The 24063-nt window shown below is 30.4% G+C and overlaps 1 long non-coding RNA gene across 1 annotated transcript; it reads right to left on the bottom strand.

Moving 5' to 3' along the window:
* Positions 1 to 15621: 15621 nt before the first annotated feature.
* Positions 15622 to 21827, bottom strand: LOC107853071. The gene is made up of 3 exons (XR_001669649.2): positions 21681 to 21827; positions 18143 to 18255; positions 15622 to 15953 (listed from the first exon to the last, which is right to left on the bottom strand). It is a non-coding gene; the product is annotated as an uncharacterized LOC107853071 (long non-coding RNA).
* Positions 21828 to 24063: the final 2236 nt, after the last annotated feature.

Raw genomic sequence — 24063 nt, 5'->3', positions numbered from 1 at the left:
ATTGATCAAGTTCTTTTAGGCTTCACAGACAAACGAAGCAAATTTTGGCAATGGTGGTCAAGATTTTCGTGAAAAAATGATGAAAATTGATGAAGAATGGAGAAGAAAGTAAATAAAAATTAATTTTAAATAAAAATACATGTGTCAATAAGTGAATGGCGCGTGTATTATATTTTCTACTCCAAAACTAGATATAGAATTTTAGGGGTGAATTAATTCTACTTTAAAAAAGTCTAGTGGGGTAATAGGACCCCCGCAAAGTTCAGTATGCTCAACTGAAAATTCAATCAAACTTCAGGTATTTTTGTGAGTATTCTCCCATATAACTGTTTACCAGAAAGTAAATGGGATAAGTTAAGAACACCAATAGCAATTAAAGGATTTAATAATGAAGGGAGTCTAATTACATATAAAGCTAGAAATGTAAAAATACAAATATGGGATAAAATATTAATAATAGAAGAAATTTATAATTGCGAACTAACATCAAAAGATATGCTTTTAGGAATGTCATTTTTAGATAAACTATATCCACGCATAATAACTAAAACACACTAGAGGTTTACAACACCATGCAAACAAAAAGTAAGAGCAAAAAGAGTTACTGATAAAATAAGAAAGAAAACAGATTGGATAAAAGAAAGTGAAAAATTACAACAAAATTAGAAAATATAAAAACTACTGAAGACACGATAGAATTAATTATATTCTCTATAAATAAGGAAGAAATGACCATATTTTCAATAGATAAAGTAGAAATAATCAAAAATAAATTAAAACAACTATATAGTGAAGATCCACCAAAAGGATGGAAAAAACATAAAACTACTGTAAAAATTGACCTAATAAAGAAAGATAGTATAATAACTCAAAAACCACTAACGTATAATTTTGACGATCTATAAGGAATTGAAATTCATATAAATGAACTATTAGAAAAACAATATATACAAAAAAGTAATAGCAAACACACTAACCCAGCATTTATAGTAAATAAACATAGTCAAAAAAGAGGAAAAAGTAGAATGGTTATTGACTATAGGATTTTAAATGCAAAAACTATAACATATAATTACCCAATACCAAACAAAATACTAAAAATAAGACAAATACAAGGATATAACTATTTTAGCAAATTTGATTGTAAATCAGGATTTTACCATTTAAAACTTGAAGAAGAATCTAAAAAGCTAACTCAATTTACAGTGCCACAAGGATTTTATGAATGGGATGTGTTACTATTTGAATATAAAAATGCACCAGGTAGGTATCAACATTTTATGAATAATTATTTTAAACAACTACCTAACTGTATAGTGTATATAGACGATATATTACTATATTCAAAAACTAAAGATGAACATCTAAAGTTATTAGAACAATTTACAAATATAATAAAAAATTTAGGAATAAGCCTAATAAGAAAAAGGCAGAAATAATGAAAACCCAGATAGAATTCTTAGGAATACAAATAGATAAAACGGAGTAAAAATGCAACAACATATAGTGCAAAAATAATAAATTCAAAAGAAAAATTAGATACAAAAAAGAAATTACAATCATTTTTAGTATTAGTAAATCAAATAAGGGAATATTTACCAAAACTAGTAGAGAATTTAAAACCATTACAAAAGAAATTAAAAAAGGATGTAGAATATAACTATAGTGAAGAATATAAAAAACAAATGCAAAAAATAAAGACACTTTGTAAAAAACTACCAAAATTACAATTTCCAGGTGAAAATAAAAATTTTGTATATATAGTTGAAGCAGATGCAAGTAAGCGTAGCTATGGAGGAGTACTCAAATACAGATATGAAAACAAGAAAATAGAACATCATTGTAGATATTACTCAGGAACGTTTAACGAAATACAAATAAAATAGAAAATAAATAGAAAAGAATTATGTTCATTATATAAGTGTTTATTAGCATTTGAACCATATATTGTATATAACAAATTTATTGTATGAACAGTTAATACACAGGTACGATGGTAGCTACCTAAGAAAATACAAAATTTAGTAACAACAAAAGAAATATGGAGATTGATATTAAATATATTGAATTTTACATTTATAGTTAAAATAATCAATACTAACAAGAGTGTTATTGCAGATTACATATCAAGACAAAGCTACACAGACTGATATAACAGAAAATGATACATTAGAAGAGATACTCAAAACCCTAACTACGCTTTCACTGAAAGTAGACAGTATGGGCAATGAGGTAGAAAAGCTAAAGACTAATGAAGGTAAACTGAAGTCTAAAGGTACAAGTCAGCCATATGGCTATAAAAATGCAGAGCTATGTCGATCGGAAGACATCAAAAATTCAGAGCTAAAAGAAGACGTTGGGACACTCCATAAAACGTATAATCTTTATCAATCTATATCTATAGGTACAAGCAAAGGAGTTAGTAGACAAGGATTAAATCTGAACAAGATATTTGACAAACCCTTTATACCAAAAATACCAAAAGACCCTTTATTCATACCTCCACAAACTACCACATATCGAGAAAGTTTGAACCAAAACAAAAAAAGCCTATAACCATATAACCCGAGCATACATAGAAAATATCCATAAAATACAAACTTACCTAAATCTTTAACCCAAAGCTATAAATATTCAAGAACCGAACACAGACTATATAATCCAAAAACTACGAGGATACAACAAGTTAATTGCACGACCAAAAACCAATCCAAGCCTAGTTAGAACTTTTTTTAGTTACGGACTACTTAATACCGTGTATACCCAAGACGGAAATGAATTATCAGCTATACCTGAAATATATAGAGCATTTTTTACCTACAAAAAAATAACCAAAGGAAACCTATTTTTTATGAAGTTTTATACTTCCCCAGTAGAGATATGATATGATGAAATTAAACTAGTTATACAAGTTGTAAAAATTGAATTAACCAAAGATATGATTATACAAGAACATATTGGACGATATCCAGAAATACCTAAGGTAGAAATACTAAATGAATTATTGAAATATCTACGATTATTCAAGAGCTAGCAAATAATTATCTCAATGGAAACCCTATATGGAGTTATTATTCGCGAGACCAGCTAATGATCTATTCAAATTCAAGGGAACTATGACAGTCAGATATGAAAGAAGTTCAAAAATGGACAATGACATTACTCAATCCAAAAAGAAAACCAACTACGAGAGCAATTAAGAAGGAATTTATTTCAAAAGAATTATTGACAAGATATTGCAAATTAATAGGACATAAATATCCAGATCATCAATGTTCGAGATGTAACAGAAAAGATAATATTATCTCAGAAGTCCAACTAGAATGAAAGATAAAGACAAAAATCAACCAAGAAGATAAGAATGAAAAGAAGCCAGCTGGAAGATAGACAACATGAGATAGAAAGCAACAGAAAGAAAGACAGACCAATGAAAAAATAAAGACAAGAGACAAGGAGACAAGATATTAAATCTATGAAAGTGACATGTGAATTATTAGATAGTTTTTAGACGTAAATTATTGTATAACATTATGAGCTTTTGACTTTTTTGGCAAGTTCCATTATTAGTTTTTCACCTTAAGTGTAGAATAGGAATAGTGTTAGGATTTTTATTTTGTAGATTATAAATGTAAGCCAGTCGGCAGATCTAAGGCAAGACTTTATACACGAAAAGCAAGCCTCCTTGTACACGACCAAAATTCTCTCAAATATTCAATAAAGATATTTAGTTTTATAATCAGCTATGGAAAATCAAAGCTCAGAATCATCAAACCTACAATTATAGGTATTTTCATTTATAATTATGAATTGCTAAATTCATAAATTCCTGACAATCATGATATAATAAAATAAGTTCATGTTAGTTACTATATAATAGAATTATTCGAAGGATAATATGTTACGAAGTTTATTAGCAAAGAGGAAAAGGAGAAAAATTTTCAAAACTATGTCATCCTAAAGGTGAAACCAGTAAGGCAGAGAAGTCGTGAAAGGATAGTAGCCAGAGTTGAGGCGCTGTTTAGAGAAGAAGTATCCAAAAATACCATGCTAATAGTGACAGAGGAACATAATTATCTAAGAATAATCTAGTACATAGTGATCTAAGATGATCATATTTTGTTATGTATATGATTGAAAGGATATTTTGAAATAAGCATCATATGAAATAAAATGATTAACTACTTATCTGATGAAATGATAGATAGGATCAAGATACTTATTTTGTATATACTTAAGGATATAGAAATAATAGATATAAGAAAACTCATATGGGAAAAGGTATTTGATTTTGAAGATGAGTTACTAAATACTGAATGGATAGAACAAGAGTTAGAAAATATAGATTTTGATGGTAGATATTATTATTCAGATTGGTATTACTCAGACTAAAATGATAAATTACGATTACTTAGAATATTGGAGGAAAGATATGGAACAAATAAGATTAATAAAAATACTTATAAAAAAGAATCTACTCGACTACATAAAAACTAGAAATATGGAGCATATAGTATACCTTAAAAATAATATAAAAGAATTAATAAGGTTAAAATAAATAACTAAGGAATGCTATGACATAGCATTTCCACAAATATGATAAATCTAGTACTACAAGTACCCCAACTTTGATATTTTTCCATTTCTTTTTTCATGAATCATAGATCCTTTTACTCAATATTGACAATTCTCTTTAAAAGCACAATTAAGGAAGTAAAGCAATCAATAGCCGTGTTACCTGTTATACCTTTCACCAGGTGAGCAAAATAAAATAAAATAAGAACTCCATCTTTTCTTTCCCCTCTTTGACATTATATCTACCAAGATCAAAATTTTATGAATCCTTAAAAATAAAATTTTCAGATGCACCACATATGAAAAGTAACCTTAACAATATACAAAATACTAAGTAGATTTGAGGATTGAAGAAGATTTTAACAACTGTAATAGTATACCCTGACGATTGTAGAAGTAGGTTTAGAGGAATGAAGTGCTGATATGATGTATGAGTTGTTTTATCTAGATTTTGCAATTTTAAGTATGATTTTATTTCAAATTTTTCCCTAATTTTATTTTCCTTAGATTTTGAGTCGTAGAATTAAATCAAAGAACAAAACTTTACAAATCTATTCAACCAAATCTAAAAAATTGAAGATGAAGATAAAATTGAAGGAAAAACATATGAATATAAAAAAATTTATAAATTAAATATAAAATAAATGCATAAATAGAACAAGAAGGAAAAAGGAAATAGAAATATATAGGAATTAAAAAGAACTACCTTTGGATTGCAATAGTATGATATATTGTCACATTCCAAGCCTAGATATGGTGGACATGAACTATATGAGCAAGTGCTATACAAATGACCTAGCTAAACGAAAGAATTACTAACCCATACACTATAATAAGGGACTCTGTATATATATATAATACTAGCCCATTGGACACATTACAAATATAGACCAATGAACTTATAATTATGTTTGACAATTTTACGTTGTCTATGAAGCCACTAATATAATTTTAACTATACAATGGAAGATGGTTGGGACAGAATCCTGGCATATCCAAACTTGAACTATGAATATGAATAAGAAATACACAAAATTTATAGCTCTAAATAAGAAAGAAGCTCACCAACTACTTTGTTGAATACAAAATGAGTGCCTAGTATGCTAGTCTACTAACAAACATATTTAATCCTATTTTTCAAACTAAATTGCAGCACCCTCAAATGTAGGAATAGCAGTACATATAAAAAATGTTCTAGTACGCAAATAAATAGAATAACAAGTAAAAAAGTAAGGATGCTCATGTGAATCAGATATTAAGATAAAGGACATATGATCATAGAAGTAACAGATCTATAATACAAAATGGTGACCTATACATTATTCTTATTAGTATATAATACTTCAAGCTTTAATAATGAGTAACGATGAACAGAGGTTATCCGGAACTCTAGCATGAATTATATAAATAACCTAATTTTCTTAAGTATGTGTCCTAATGTTATTCTTTTCACAGATCAATTTCTCAAGTAATGATGGAACCTACTATAACCCATCATCGGGTAAGCCAATCCACAGTGCAGAACCACTCATAATAGACTATCAAGAGGAAATAGAGGAATAAATATAATAAAGGGGCTAATATATATAAAACAACCCCAAGACCTGATGAAGTTAGTAGAAGAGCTTCTAATATAATAAGAGTACAAAGTAAAATATGAATAAATATGCAGGTACAACCCATCTCTAAATAACACATAGAGATCAATCTAATCCATAAGAGAAAAAGTAGTAATGCTTCAAATATCAAGAGCTCATCCAAAATCGCCAATCCATAACTGCTCCATAGGATACACACACCAACGAAAAAAACTCATATTATGATCTGTAGGCTGCAGAAGTGTAGTATGAGTACCAAATACGTGGTACTCAGTAGGAAACTGATAACGTGGTCCATAGATAATGCAAGCATAAAGTATCATGCAACGTAGGAATGAAAAGTATAGGCAGCTACCCAGGAAGCTAATCATGATAAAGCTAGTGAGGCAATAAGGATAAACAATCCTATTCTGACAATATTCAGGAACTAAAGTACTATATGATATATAACTATCAAATATACGAACAAACTGAGAAAAGAGGATATATAATAATACAGAAGGATAAAAGGGATATATGGTAATACCATATATAAATATATATATATATATAAATATATATATATATATATATATATAGGTATATGAGACTAACTCAAAGGTAACAAACTAAAAGATTTAACCTAACCTCTCCATTGGATCCTAATCAAGTAGGAAGCTAATGCTAGAATGATGAGGGACTATAGTCAAAATAGCTGACTAGAAATACATTATCTATGATGTAATTTACTATAGTAAAGTAAAGGGCTCAAAAACATACTGACGACTTTTGATACTAATCCATACTCCACCTGCCACAAAATAACCATAATAATAATAATAATAATAATAATAATAATAATAATAATAATAATAAAGTAACTAGCTAGCGGGGACAAACAATACCTTTCTAGGGTCCCAAAAATCTAGAAGGGTCAATCAACACTTAGAAAACAACAATAATAGTCTATACCTATGCAACCCTCTATAAGGCTTATCGATATAAACACCAAACATATACTAGTAATAGGTAATGCATATGAATGAATAAATGTAAATTAGATCCATAGTACCATATCTGATCCCGGAGCCATAATGTACTAGGTGTCTACACCTTCTCCAGTTCAACAACTCAAAAAGGCAGGACCTACGAGGAAGGCAGGACCTACGAGGATCTTTCTTCTCTGGCATAATAGCTGACATACAAAGGGGCCTCTAGAGGATTTAGGAATATCTGTATATAGTTATATGATCTTGATCTAGAATTTCCAATCATCATTAATTTACTCCATCCAGTATCAGAGAGATGTATATATAATAAGATTCCAAACTCAAATAGGGACTAAATGAGTATAAGTCTGTAAATCTATTACTTGATAGCATAACAAGTATCATAGGATAGAAAGGATCTAAATTTCTCTCGATCGAAGTAAATAGTAGTGGTAAAAGAGTGGATAAATCATGGACTGAAATCAATTTCAGTATATTTTCAAAAACCTCATAAATCATCAATTAATTCCATTATAAAAGAATTTACTTTAAAAGTGAAAAGTGAGAATAAATCTCTTTTTAGAAAAGAGTAGTATAATTATATTTTTTGTAGGAACTATACAACTAAGTGAGTATGAATGTATCATAATCTATGCATGCCATCACTAGTATCCGAACAATACAATCATAAGCATCTAAGCTGCTATAGATTAAAGCCACAACCTTTAAAATAATAGAATACTCACCTGGAGTCCAACTAGTAACGTAACTATGGCCTTGGGCCCAATGATGTATAACTAGCATAATGATAAAATTATAATCTGGGAACTATGATCCAATCCACCAAATCAAATAGAAAACCACATACTAAAGGATCCTTAATATCAAACTATGATTAATATGCTTATAGCCTAGGGTAATAGGATTCAATAAATATAACAAGTATTTCATCTTAAGGGTTGGTTCATCTATATATCTCCAAACTCCTAAATTAGGCTAAGTCATGATATTCTGGTCATAAATGTGTCCTACCTACCCACCTAATATGTAATTTATATTATACACCATTTCATAATGAAGAGTAGACCAAAGCCCACCTCAATGTCGAACCGCGATTCTTAAATTATCCAGATACCATGCTTCTTTTCTCCATAACATAAAAATGCCACCATTCTATCGATATTATAATCTATACATCAATACGAGTAAAATAAGACCCATATAGCTTTATAAAGGGTCGAGTCAGAAGTCAGATCAAGAATGGCCCATGGGGTTCCCTAACAAAATCCAAAATTGAATTCCTCACGAGGTCCCTTAGAGACAAGGAGGCATACTTAGAAGTTGAGAACAAATGGTGAAAAACATGGGTCCCAAATTAGCCCCTAAGATCTAAATATTTTAAGACCAAATTTCTAATAAATTTTCAATGAAAAAAGATGGAATTTAATGTAAAAAATAATGGGAAAACCAAGGATTGATAGACTAGCTTACATAGCTTCAATGGATGATTCCCCACACTTCCCAAACTCTAAGAAATCAAAAATGGTTGAAAATGGTTGAGAAATAAGTGGAATATCGAGTAAAGAAGAGGGATTTGACAATCTTAGGTGCCACTAAAGTGACCAATTGTCCTCTTAAGTGGCTATCGCTTAAGCGGCACAAGTATGCTAAAGCGTTTAGGTAATGAAATGAGAGTATCACTAAAGCGGTCTCCTGGCTGCTAGAGCGATATTTGCTCAAGCGTACATTGACCACTAAGGAAAGCCTTAGCCAAATGTCCAAGGCCGCTAAAGCAGCTCAGGGTCGTTTAAGCGATTACCGCTTAAGTAGCTCTTTGACCTCTTAAGCGGTCAAACCAAATATCATCCACAAAATTTTTTATTTCTAAAATGAACTCTGATTGGGTGCTCGATATTCATTTAGAACCCTGTGCGCACAAATAAACTATGCCACCATACAAAATTTAAAATTTCAGATTTAGTGGAACCATCAAAACTTTCAGCCGATATTATTTCACCTAAATATGGGGCCCACATCTAAAGTTTCATTTATCATATAATCTACCTAATAACCCAAAATGAGTCTGGAAGCAATGGGTCCTAAACCAAGTGTCTCCCTAGCCTAAAATTAACGTTCTGGAGCTAATGATAGTGTTGGAATTCTTATTTGGGATCATTTACTAGGAGTTTTGTTATGACTATAATTTTTTAACAATAAAATTTCCAAAATTGGAAAATGAGTATAAAACATAAATGAACTGCCTGATAACTGAATCGATAGTTTTGGTAAGTCATAATGACCTATAGCTATTGTGGAAGGGCTCAAAATATTTGAAATTATATGTAAATTAAGGAAATTACCCAAAGGTTCTGATGTATCTTTTTTTTATGGTGAAAAGATAACTATAAGGGACCAAGTCCCTTGATGTTCTAGGCAACAGTACAGTGGGCATCCATCTGCACAGTTTTGTCCTCTTGTGTAATAATCTGTGCAGGTGTTGCTTGTACTATTAAGGACACTTTGTCTAATGGAATTTAAACCCTAATCATCACTCATTTATAAAATAAAATGATGCTTCTTCATCAAGTAGTTTTTGCGTATTTAAATTAGAGAGATAAAGAGTGAAAGGGAGGTAAAAATATAATTTCTACACTTCTCAAGTTCTTATTTTCTTGTTTTCTAAAATAGCAAATGTTCTTGACTCTAATTTGAGTTTGTAAATGAATAATTACTCAGTCTTTATGCGTAATGACCTTTTTTTGTTTCTTTGAGAGTGCTTAGATAGAGTTGTGTAAGTCCAGAACTGGTTAAAGTTAACAAGTGTTGAGAGAGTCTTGGTAGAGTTTTCAAGTTGAGATTGTAGTAGAATTACTAAAAGTTGGAGGATCCTGGAGTTAGGTTCTGTAGAGTCTGTAATCAAGAGTTTGATTATAGCGGAGTTTTGGTTGCTTATGAGGACAAATAATGTTTTTTCCTCCCTTAAGCAAGGGGTTTTCCATGTTAAATCTTCTGTTATTTAAGTTTCCCGCACTGCTTTATATTCCTAGTTGATTTGCTCTTTTATTACCAGTGATTGACTTTGAGGGATTTGGTCCCCCACTGTTTGGTGCAACCCCTAAGGCTCTAACAATAGGTATCAGAGCCAGAACACTATAAAAGGTTAACACCTAGAGTCATTTGGTTAGCATGGTTGCACCGCCTAAACCTGGAAGAAGGGAAATCTGCCACTAGAGCACCTAGATTTCATGGATAGTGTTATGGGTGGTGGAAATCCAGGATATTTTACTTCTTATGGTTAAGGATAATAAGCTTATGGGCATAATTCTTGATGATCCTCATGTTCATGTTAAAAAATTCAAATAAGGATAAATAACAAGAATAGTAGTGAAAAGAAGGAGAGAATATGATGATGAAGATAAAAAAAAATTGAAAAAAATACTACAAGGCCAAGAAACTGTTAGTTTTTGGCATAGGGCCTATTGAATATAATAGGATATCAGCTTGTGAAAATGCCAAAAAGATCTGGCATTGCTTAAGGAGTCATCATGAAGGAACTACGGATGTGAAGGCCTCTACGGTAGACATGTTGATAACTCAATATGAAATTTTTATCATGAAAGAAGGAGAAACCATCTAAGAAATGAATATAAGATTCACTTATATCACAAATGAGCTTCATTGATTAAGAGAAGTGATTCTATTAGACAAGCAAGTGAGGAAGATTCTTGGGGTTCTTCCTAAGTACTGGGAAAGTAAAGTGGATACCATAACTGAATCAAGAAACCTGAAGACCTTCTCCACGAATGATATGAATGGAAATTTAAAGACTTATGAGATTAAGAAGCAGCAAGAGCTGGAGAAGAATAAGGTAAAAAAAGAAAAATCCCTAGCATTGAAGGTTTTAAAACCTAATTTAGAAGAAGAGGACACTAATGTTGCCTATTTGGCAAAAAGGATTATAAAATCCATGAGGAAAAGTGGTCATTTCCAAAGAAGAGAAAGAAGCAACAAAAGAGGAAAAAATATTGAGGTCTGTCACAAATATGGAAGTCTTAAGCATTTTATTAAGGATTGTTCAATACATAAATTAGATTATCAGGAATATCTCAAGACTGAAGGAAAATATGGAAAGAATAAAGACCAGGTCCTTGAAAAATCAAGAAGGAAAACTGCAGCTAAGTATGTAGTGAAGCAAGCTCTGGCAGCATGGGGAGATTCTTTCGGTGAATCTGATGAAGATGAGAAGTGTAGAGATATGTATATGTTAGCTATGGAAGATAATCCAGTAATCTATGATCCTATTTGCATTTATGGTAAACACAAAAGATGAAGAAGAAAAAAAGGTAACTCTCTCTAATATTAAGTAAAACCTAGATAACTACACAACTAGAAAGATAAAAAGGCTTGCTAGTATGTTAATAGATTTTATATGTGAACTAACTACTGAGAAGAAAGATCTAGATGGGAAAATAGAGAAACAAGAGCTTAAGTTGATTGCCTTAACTCTTCAGATATTTATAACTGAAGAAATATTCACTAAATTGAAATCTAAAAACCTAGGTTGTATGAGTCAACTGAAGAAAGGAAATGATTTAGATGGTAAAGGGAAGAAGGAAGCTTTGAGGCTTAATATTGATATTGAGAAAAAATAGAGGAATTCTAAAAAACACCTTATGTTTGCATTGTACAAGAAGGAAGAGTTAGAAAGGGACCTGGTCTGTTTAAAAGAAGATCTCAACAAGTCTCTTAAATAGACTACTTCTTCATGGATCCTTTCTCATTTTACTAATCAAAGCGTTAATGATGGTAGAGTCCTGGGATATCAAGGATAATTCCAACCTTCTGGGTCTAAAGAAAAAATTGCTCATGATGATAGAAGCAAAGGGCACAAACTCATGTGCACTCATTATAGAAGAGATGGACATTTGAAAGAAAGATGTCAGCATTAGATTAAGCCTAAAATGATAAGTTCTGTATATGTTTAATAGAATAATGCACATCCTAATAAATTCAAGTTTCTAAAAAAGCTAAGGAAGAACTTTCTACCTAGATGGGCTAAGAAGGATTTGATCACACCATTGTCCTTATACTTGGAACTCAAGCTCCTAATACTGGGAACTCAAGATCAAGTGGGTTCCCAAATCCAACTTGTGATCATGATTCCAGGTATGGGAAAGAATATTAGAGTAAGAAATGGGTTGTTCTAAGCTCAATATTAGAATATCTGACTAGATTCTCTCTCTCAAGATACTTTAAGGTGGAAGTGTATTATTTTGAAAGAGATGACTTCAGGGGGGTTGGTCCCAAAGGGGTTTATCTTATAAGAAGAAACCCAAGGCAGAATGAGTGAAGTAAAGTCTGGGACCTATTTCTCAGGCTTGTTCTAAAAACCAAGTTGAGACTAAGCTTGAACAAAATACCAGACCTAACATTTGAGTCAGTGTCTCTCCTCAAAATTGGCAATGCTAAGGAGATAAGTATCCATGATAAAGAAGGTGCATTTTAATCAAAATCAGTTACATATCTTTGCAGGTATACACCCATGGGCATAACTTAGGAGGAAAACAATTGAAGCAAACACAAGTTAAAAATTTACTTAAGAAAGAGAGGGACTTAGTCCCATCTCTTAGGTGAGTACCAAAATAATGTGCCTTACAAATTTTATAAGATTTCTGTTTAATAAAGGCCACATGTACATATATGTACAAAAGTTGACAATTCAGTTCAAATGTGAAAATTCACACCATTGTCATCAGATGTGTCTATCCAAAAGAGTATCTCTTAAATGACAAACGGTCAGCTCTTTGATTAAAAATTCAAATCCTCTTATTTCATTCTCCTCTCAATTATATACGAACATTAGTTCCTTCCTAATCTAAACTTTTCCTTTCTTAAAATTTCAAAATGTTTGAAATTCCATCGTCCTTAACCCTCATGAAAGAACTATCCTCTGATCATCCTCAAGAGTCACAAAGTGCTTTATCCATTAGTCCATCTTCTAAAAGTCCTAAAACCCCTAGTGAAAACATTATATTCAAAACTCTAGGCCACAGTAAAAAATACCGATGATTTAGCCTTAGAAGTTGACTTAAATAAAGGTTTTGATTCCTTTATTGACCAAGAGATTCCTCAACGTGAAGGACCTCATTCCATAGAAAAATCAAAGTCCTAAAATGTTACTCAAATCCATGTCCTCTCTAAAGAATTGAAAGGTACTTTCTATTTGTAGTTTTGATGATGAGCAACAAACTGCAAGGGACAGGGTCCCTGGATGTGCAAGCAATAGTATAGCTGGCACGCATTATCTGTACAGTTTTGTCCTCCTAAGTAACAAACTTGCAGATGCTATTTTTTACTAATTAGGACATCTGGTCCAATGATATTTCAGCCGTAATAATCACTCAACTATAAAAGGAAAGAGATTTCTCTTCATCAAATTTGTTTTTGGAAATATAAAGAGTGAAGTGAGGTAGCATAAACCCAGTTCTAACATGTCTCAATTTCATAGCTTTATGAGTGCTTAAATTGAAATTATTCTTAAGTGTGTTCTGATTATAAAGAATTACTCGTGTTATTAGAGTAATGACATTTTCTCTTTAAGTAGAGAGTGCTTAGGTAGAGTTGCCTAAGTGTGAGACTAATTAGAGTTAATCAGTAGAGAGGGTCCTTGGTAGAGTTGCCAAGATGAGCTTATAGTAGAGTTATTACAAGTAAAAGGAGTCTAAAGTTAGGCTAAAATCTAGACTGTAATGAGGAGGTTGATTATGGAGGATTTCCTTGGTGCTTGTGAAGTCAAGCCGTGGTTTTTCTATTTCTAGGTTTCCATGTAAAAATTCTTGTGTTCTTACTCTTCCTTCACTGTCTCTTACTTCCTGGTTATTCTTGTAAACTTTTCTTGAGATTCATTTTGAGTGACCTGGTCCCTCATTGTGCAGTGAAACCCTCAATGTTTCAACAATTGGTATCAGAGTCAGGTTACTCTAAAAGGTTCAAACCTAAAGTTTATTGGCTTGCATGGCTTCTCTACTTATTCTAAAAGTAGGGTAATCTATAACTAGACCACACAGTTTCAAAGGGTAATATTATGGGCGGTGGAAAACCAGGATGTTTGACTTAATTATGGCTGGGGATTGTGAACTAATGGACATAATTCTTAATAGTCCTCATATTCTTATTAAAGAAGTCAAATAAGGAGAGGATAAAGGTATGGTTATTAATGAGAGATTACAATGATGAAGACATAAAAAAGATTAAAAGAATTACAAGGCTAAGAAACTGTTAGTGTGTGACATAGGTCCTGATGAATACATTTGGATCTCAGCTTGTGGAAATACTAAAGAGATCTGGGATTACTTGGAGACTTCTTATGAAGGTACGAATAATGTGATTGACTCAAAAGTCAACATACTGACTACTCAGTATGAACCCTACACTATGAAAGAAGGAGAAACAATCCAAGAAATTCGACAAGGTTCACTTTTATCATGAATGAGCTTCACTGCTCAGGTAAAGTTATTCCCTTGTACAACCAAGTTAGAAAAATGCATGATGTTCTTCCTAAGTCCTAGGAAAGAAAATTAGATGTCATAGCTGAAGCCATAAACCTGTAGACCCTCACCATGGATGAATTGTTTGGAAATTTAAAAACCCATGAGTTCAAGAATAAGATAGGGATGGAGAAGAATGATGCAAAAAGGGAAAAATCCCTGGTATTTAAAGCTTCCAAAAAAAATCTAGATAAAGATCAGTGAAATTATCGATCTGGCAAAAATAATCGTTAGTGATATAAAGAAGAGTGGTCAGTTCCAAAGAATTATTCCTGTGGAATTTGACCCCAACCTAGTTGGGTTTTATATTGACAATGATCGCTTACACCCATTCAAGAGCGTAATTTGAGTGTTATCAATAGTCATAACCATAGAAGATTAGAGGCTTTATTTTGATAAATTTGCAAAAAAAATCACACTTATCTTCGATCATCACTGGACCTACTTCCTACCTAAAAAAGATTCCCATATCTGAAGCCTCATCAATCAAGGAAGTCGTATTCAACGGAATACTACACTCTTATATGTTGTACTACATGAGCTATAGATGTAACATCGATCCCTACTAAACCTGTTGAATCACCGACAAAACTAAAGTATCGGCGCTGATTTTACTTGAACTGACACCACTACTTTCTTTGAAAATGTTCTCACTATCGATGAGATTAATTGTGAAAAAGGTCATATACCAATTTGGTTCACCAGCTATCAATTGAAATCAATTAATAGCATGAAAGAAAGAAGAAATTGAGTTTTTCTAATGTCTTATAGCCTCTCAAATAAAACTATCAACGTCTTTGTATCGTTTTGCAAGAGTTAGCTAGACATGTCCTTGTACAATGAGCCCAATGAACTTAAGGCTCTGATTCAACTTTTTCATGACTAAAATGATCGTAAGTGGCACCCACACTAACCCTCTGATGGGAGAATCATCTAACCCAAGCCTTAAACCCACTCAATTAATCAATTAAGATAAAATAACAATAATCTCAAGATAAATAGTAGATATTTAAAAAACTAATAATTAGTAAATATAAAATTACTATTTATTTCATCTACAAGACCCGAAAGTCGCTATCCAATGATGCTAATCCAAAATCAATGTCTAAAAATAATCTAAAAACAACTAAAAAAAGTCCATTGTCTGAAAGAAAGACAACAAGAACTACAAAGACTTAGGGTAGCCTAAAATGCAAGTAGCTCACCCTCAGATCAAATCAATTGGTACGTCTAGAGATGATGTCACATCGGAGTCTTGATAGCATAGTCTGCACTCAACAAAGAAGAGCACACGGTAGTATTAGTATAAAAAACTATGTACTAGTAGACATTATCGACCAACTCACTTTAGGACATCACGGAGTTATCCCAACACGACAACCTCTATAACTGGAGTTCTATGAATCCAGTTATCATCCCAAAATTCTCTACAAGAAACTATGCTGATTGTCCAACCTATAGTGAACACAATACCATCAAATACTAAATAATGACTCACAAATCGCCACTAAGGCACATAACAACAAATTTTTATCAAAAACCACCATTCCTTGAGATTTTATCGATTCTCTTTCTAGTGGAAATTCTTATAGGGTATGTACGACTTAGATAATGCTATAACGTTGGGACAAATCATCACAAATAATTATAATATAATTTTAAAATTATTCATTTCGACATCCATTTTGATCAAGTAATTACAGTGAAGTCTCCATAGGAAAGTACTTATTTGCAATTTATCTATTATAATGTCCTCATCATTTTTTGGATTGGGTATGTACGCCTTAGATAATGCTATAACGTTGGGATGAATCATCACAAATAATTATAATATAATTTTAAAATTTTTCATTTTGACATCCATTCTCAAGTAATTATAGTGAATTCTTTACATAAAAGTACTTATTTTTGCAATTTATCTATTATAATGTCCTCATCAATTTTTGGATTGTTTAAGCCAAAGAAAATAAGTTAGGTTGTCATGCTCATCGATCATGAATCAATCATCCACAAAATGATCATGCTTTGCTTTCTCTATTCTTATGTACACAAGGATTGAATATTATATTACATAATGTGCACTATACTTTATGTCAATGATTAAAAACCTTTGGAGTTAATAAAGATTTGTTAAGCCTTGTGCCATGATACTTTATTAAAATAGATCACGGAAGTGGAAAAGTTTTGTTTTATGAGTTAGTGCACATGAAAAACTTCTTTTAATCGATATCATAATAAAAGAGAGTTAAAGACGAACTTCTTAATTGACAAAAAAAATTTTACGAAGTAAATATATATATATATATATATGCACACATGCACACTCATAATGATGTATTCATTTGTAATACATTACTTCTATATATACATACATATGCTTGACATTAGAATAAAATGTTTATAAAATCAGCTCGGTTGGGGAACAATTTATGTATATATCTGTTGAATTGACACCAAAATGTAACAAAACACATACTTCCTACTTGACCTATGCAATTGTTTTCTCTTCCCCATAATCAGTTATATTTCTCATTATACTTTTCCAATTTGGTTATTTCAGCATTAAGGTCAGAATTCCTAAGTGCTTTTCCCAAAGAAACTGATCAAAAACAGAGAGGAGCATTCATTGACGCTTTTAATCGTCATACATAACTTGAACTATGGTGGAATAAAGTCAATGCCACTCCTGTGAATAATCTGGTAAAACGATTTTTGTTATTTATTCTTCCAAATGTTCTTCTTTCCAATAATTCTCTTTGTATCTAATTTTCAATTTATTTATTTTAGGTTGAAAACTTTTTTTTGATCTATTTATCTAATTTCGGTGCCTAAAATATGAGATCAGTGGCCGATATTAAATCCAGAGAAAGAAATAAAAAATAGTTGTTATATTCTAAATTATAAACATACTTGAATTTTGTGGAAAACCATATTCAATAGAATAATAAGTTAAAATCTTTTATTATCTTACAATGAAAATGATTCAAGCTTAAACTGATTTTCTACTAACGGTTGATCACAAACACAAACTCTCAGCTTCTATTATATAAACTCGTAGGTTAGGCCTTCCCTACAATCGTCAACTTATGAAGTTTCTGTATCACACCACTAATCTCAACAATCAATAAAGTAAATTTTACCTAGCCTCACATTCACATCTCCCTCTTGTGTGACCACATATGGTGTCACCAGACAACAATTCCATGATTGCTTGGAATTTGATATCATATATGCACTAGACAATAAAAATTAAAATTGACCTTTTTAATTTGTGTTTCAAAATATACCCAAGCCCCTTGACTCTCAACCCAATCATACTAATGTCATAAATCATTATAACAACATATAAAAATATTCAAAACACAAATTGCATTAATTGTACTCAAAATGGGATAAGATTGTTATGTTCTTCTCCACTTAAATGAATATTCCTACAAGAAAAAGCTTAGAATCATACCTAATTTCTCAAATTAATGGAGACATCTCTCTCCAATCCTAATTAACCTCCCAAGTAGCCTTTGTAACCAGATGGTTTTGCCACATCACTTTGACCAAAGTAATCTTCTTCACCTGTAATTGGCAATCATGTCTTAATGTATTCTAGAGGTACTTCCTTATAAAACAAATCCATGTCCACTAGCACATCTCAACTGAATAAAGTCAGTTGAGTAACTAACATACTTTTAAATCATTGACACATTAAATACCAAATAATATTGACAGTAAAAGTGGTAAGGCAAGTAGATAAGCCACTTCATTGATCTATTCGAGTATCTTATATAGGCCTATTATCTGAGACTAGATTTTTCTTCTTTATGAGATAAATCACTTCTTCATGGAATACTTTCAAAATTACTCGATAACCTTTTGGTGGACACAGAGTCAGGACTCCGTCAATCCAAATAGGAATTTTTCTTCTCTAAGCTAACCTAAGTCATTCATGTATGAAATTGACTTTTCACATAGCCCATTGACCAAAGTTTGGCCCAACAACTTTGTTTTCTCAATTTTAAACCAATCAACAAACGAACGAAGTATCACCCATCTAAATGATGTTATACGTGTACCATATAGTTGCTATTATTATATGCAAATGATTTAAAAAGAAACTAATCATCTCAATGACCTCAAAATCAATATCACAAGCTCTCAACATTTTTATGAGGATCTAAATAGTCTGCTAAGACTTCTTCTTAGTGTGTGCAGATTAAAAATTATGTTGAGCTCAATCAAAGCACCCAAGACTTTCTATATAGATTTCTAAATACAAAATCAATAATGTCAATTGGCAATAGCTTAACCTTAAGTTAATATTTGGTAATATAAAAGCACCTTAAAGCTGGTCAAACAAATCATCCATGTGCAAAGTAGGATACTCATTGAAGCATATTTCTTGTTCACAAATAACACAAGAGCATATCGGTTCGAAATCGATAGGACGTCATCCAAAAGCTTACAGTTTGCAAACAAAGACGGTGATAAGTCAAATGACAACAAAAAATAAATACTAAAGATATATTATTAATAAGATTTGGTCAAACAACCTACATATTAAAAACTAATATTGAGAAACATAAAACCTATTATGAGAAAATCTCCCTCTAAACAAGAATCTTAATGACTACATTATGGATGTTATTTTGTTATGGTATGAGAAGGGGGTCTTCTATTTATAGAGTTCCAAAACCTTTATTCAAAGAAAGAGGTTTCCCAAATAAGGAAAAGTTATATATTTTTCATTCAGAAAAAGTAAAAGTAATTATGATATTACTTTTATTTTCCATCTAAGAAAAATAAAACTTAAATTTGGTAGGAAAATCAGGCAAAAACCCTAACAAATCTCCCCCTTTTGGCTTGATGTTCTTGACATAATTTGATCTACCTTCTTCGCGTACATGAACTTTGGTGTTCACATAATCTTAATTGCTTATGGTATTACTTTTATTTTCTTTCTAAGAAAAATAAAATTTAAATTTGGTAAGAAAATTATGGCAAAATTTGATCCACCTTCTTTGGGTACATGATCTTTGTTCTTCACATAATCTTCATCTCTACTGCTTGTCACGATTTAAAATATTATGATCAAAAGTGGGTTAGAAATAAATATTTTATTTTTATTTTTAAAGATGTAGTAATAGGAATATTGAAATATGCTTAAAACTTTATCTCCACATGTAGCTAGACAAAATCGTCATTATCATTAAACTGGTTGTAGCTTGATTTTGAAATCGCTTTGAACTTGTTTACTCTCGTCTCATCACATTATTGGATTTTCGGGTAACTTAAATAGATCTATTATAGCTCTAATGGATCTATTTTTAGTTGTGCGTGGATATTTCTTAACTTTTCTAAATATTTTTATTTTTAGTGTATTTATTTTAATTTTATTAATGTTCATATCTTGGGGGGTGATTAGATGGTATTTGATTAAATACTTTACTGTAATATTCTTTAGTTTTTTCTCTTAGCCTTTGTAATTCTTGTATATTATTTTGAATATATTCTAAATATTCTATATCTTTTATTCTAAAATATTCAATTAAATTTTCTTTCATAAGTATTTCTGTTAATCTTATTTCTTCCATATCTTGTCTCCAATATTTTAAATACTCATAGTCTATCATTTTATCCTAAAGTAGTTGTGATAATGCAAATTTTTTTGTAATAATTTATTCTAATTGTACTATATCTGATATTAAATTCTAGGTTATCCATTTTGTTAATTATCATATCTTTTTCGTCTATGAATAATTTCATGTCTAAATCATATTCTAAACTGTCTTTTAATTCTAGTTGTTTTATGGTTTTATTTATCCAAATTAATCTTTCTTTTAATTGTTCTCTTCCTTTTCTAAGCTGGTTTCTAAAATTAATTTCTTCGTATAGCCAACTTTGTTTTTCTCCAACTGTCTGAATATATTCTAGCATTTTTAATCTGTATAATAACCATCTGAATAATAACTGTCTGAATTATTTCTACCATAGAAATCTATATTTTCTAATTCATCTTCTATCCAATTAGTACTTAGTAACTCATCTTCATAATCAAATATTTTTTCTCATATTATTTTCTTTATGTCTTCTAATTCTAAGTCTTTTATGATATATAAAACTAGTATCTTAGTTTCATCAGATATATATCTTGTTATATTATCCATATTATGCTTAGGTTTCTACGAATAACTTAGATAACTTGGAATTGAATTTTAGTAGTTAATTGCTTTATCAAAGTATTTATTAGTTGTTTGTTTTAATCTTAATAATTCCTCTATATTTTCATTAAGGAATTCTATATATTTTATATCTCTAGTTCTCATATATTCTTCTAAATTTGTTTTCATTAATTTTACTATTAATTGTATATTTTTTATATCCTCTTTTCAATATTCTAAATATACGTAATTTATCATTGTTGATGTGTAGGTTTGGTATGTAAGTATTTGTAAGAATAAATAGGTAGGTGAGGTATGTAATTTATTCTAGTCATAAAATATTTATCAAATATTTTTTCCAATATAATTTTTCTTATATCTACAATTTCTATATCCTTAAGTACATACAAAACAAGTATTTTAAATTTATCTACCATTTCGTCAGATAAATAAGTATTCATTTTTTATATGATGCTTTTTCCAAAATATTCCCTTCATCATACACATAACAAAATATGATCATTTTAGATTACTATATACTAGATTATTCTTAAATAACATGTTCTTCGGTCACTATTAGCATGATCATCTGGATACCTTTCCCTTAAACAACACCTTTACTCTGGCTACTCCCCTATCACGGCTTTCTTGCCTCACCGGTTTCACCTTTAGGATGACATAGTTCTTAGAAATTTTTCTCCTTTTCCACTTTTCTAATAAACTTCTTAACATGCTATTTTTCAAATAATTCTACTATAAAGTAACTATCATCAACTTATTTTATCATATCATGATTGTTAGGAATTTATGAATTTAGCTATTCATAATCATAAATATAAATACCTGTTTTGGTAAATCTGATAATTCTAGATTTTCCATAGCTGTCTGAGTCATAGCTTTTCCTTGGAAATATACCTATTTTTTATTAAATAATTCAAAAGTTTTTTCTTTACAAAAGAGGAGGCTTGCTTTCAACACATGAAAGTCTTGCCTCTAACTAAGCAAATGCTCTGCTATTTATAATCCTAAAAAGAAAACGTGTATCCTGTTCTATACTATTCCTAACTTTACACGTATCCTACTTAATAATTCACATGTTACAGAAAGTCAAAAGGCTATAAAGCTATACAAGACAAAAAATCAAAGACTCAAAAAGTCAAAAATAATAACTACATAATTTCTTTACGTAAAGATAATTCATCTTTTCTCAATATGTCTCTTTCTATCTTCATATGTCACTTTCTTCCATTAATATCTTGTCTTCTTTCATTATTGCTTCGTTACTTTTTTTTATCTTCTTGCTATTGTAGCATCACATCTGGAATAAAGTTGTGTCTTCCACTACATCTGTTGCATATGTGGTCATCGTATCTTTGGCCAACCTATTTATAGAATTGATCCATAGCTTTTTCTAAAATAATTCCTTTCGTAATAGATCTTGTGACTAGTGACTCTTCTGGTTTTAGGATCGTTATGACCCATTTTCTTATCTCTTCTCTGTTATTTTCTCTAATATTTTACAAGTAGAGTAAACCAATAATTGATTTTTGTTATAGTAAATCCAAACTGGGTTTTGATTTATATAATTATTTGCTAACTCAGTCAATATACTGCTAAGTCTAATAACATTCTTGTTTCGGTAGAAGTTTGGTATCTGATTTTTGGTTATCTCTTCTTGTTCGCATATTTCTTCAGGGATGATATAATCTCATGTAATTCATATCTTGACAACAGTAATTGTCTATTTTATTTCATGAAATAATATTTCTGCTGGTGCTGAGTAGAAACGAACATAAAATAACTGTCCCTTCATAATCCTTTTATAATCCATAAATTTTTTTTGAATATCTGGAATTCTTGTTAACTCTTCTCCAGTAATTGTGTAAACAGTAGATAATAGCCCATAATATTAACATGAAGAAATTAAGCTTGCACCAGTGCAAGGCAAAGCAATAAGTTTGTTATAGTTCTGACATTTTTGTGTAATATATCCTTGGTTTTGTTTTGCTAAATCTTCACTATGGATAGGTTTTGTATTTAATAATTTTTGTAAGTTATAAATATTATCAATATATGTACGAGTGATATGGTTATAAGTCTGCTTTTGTTGATTGAGTGATTTGGAATATGTGTGTATCTGGGGAAGTATAGATGACTCTGATTTTTATATATTTGGTGTATATGGTTTTGAGAATATCTAATTGAGGTTATAATTCTTTTTCTTTGGTAGTTTAAGTTTATTTTGAGTGACTATATTTTTTCCATTGGATACATCACTTGCGCCTGCAACTGTAACTGTAATTTCGTTAATAATTTAAGTTTTTAGGTGTTTCTCATCGTCACCTTCTAGGTCTAGTTTTTTAATGTGCTCTTCCTGCACAGTATCTTTGCTAATAGCTTCCTGTTTTTTATAGTGCTCAACCTACACTTTTACATTTGTAAGTTCAGTAGTTAATGTGATAACTCATTCTTGTAATAACTTCATTTGTTCAAACACTTGTAATATTAAGTCTGTTTGGGTATCTTTGACATCAGCTTCTTCCATTGGTAAATCAGTTTGAGTAGCTTTGTCTTGATATGTAATTTGTAATAACATTTTTTTCAGTCTTGATTACTTCAATCGTAAATGTAAAATTTAATATATTCAATAATAATCTCCGAATTTCCTTCGTCGTAACTGAGTTTTGTATTTTTCTTGTTAACCACCATCGAACCTGGGTATTATCTATTCTCACAATAGATTTGTTATATACTATATATGGTTCAAAGGCTAATAAACATTTATATAATGGACATAATTCTTTTATATTTATTTTCCATTTTATTTCCGTTTCATTAAATGTACCTGAGTAATATCTACAATGATGTTCTATTTTTTCATTTTCATACATATAGTTAAGTACTCCTCTATAACTATATTCACTTGCATCTGCTTCTACTATATATATAAATTTTTTATTTTCGTCTAGGAATTGTAATTTTGGTAATTCTTTATAAAGTATTTTTATTTTCTGAACTTCTTTTTTATCTTCTTCATTGTAATTATATTCTACATCATTTTTAAATTTTTTCTGTAAAGGGTTAGGTTTTCTGCTAATTTTGGTATATATTCTCTTGGTTTACTAATCCTAAAAATGATTGTAATTTCTTTTTTTGTATCTAGTTCTTCTTTTGAATTTATTATTTTTTGTACTATATGTTGTTTTTACTCCGCTTTTATCTATTT

The sequence above is a fragment of the Capsicum annuum genome, chromosome 3 (assembly GCF_002878395.1).
Source record: "Capsicum annuum cultivar UCD-10X-F1 chromosome 3, UCD10Xv1.1, whole genome shotgun sequence".
In the NCBI taxonomy this organism is placed as follows: domain Eukaryota; kingdom Viridiplantae; phylum Streptophyta; class Magnoliopsida; order Solanales; family Solanaceae; genus Capsicum; species Capsicum annuum.
This window is presented reverse-complemented; position numbering and strand designations above follow the sequence as displayed.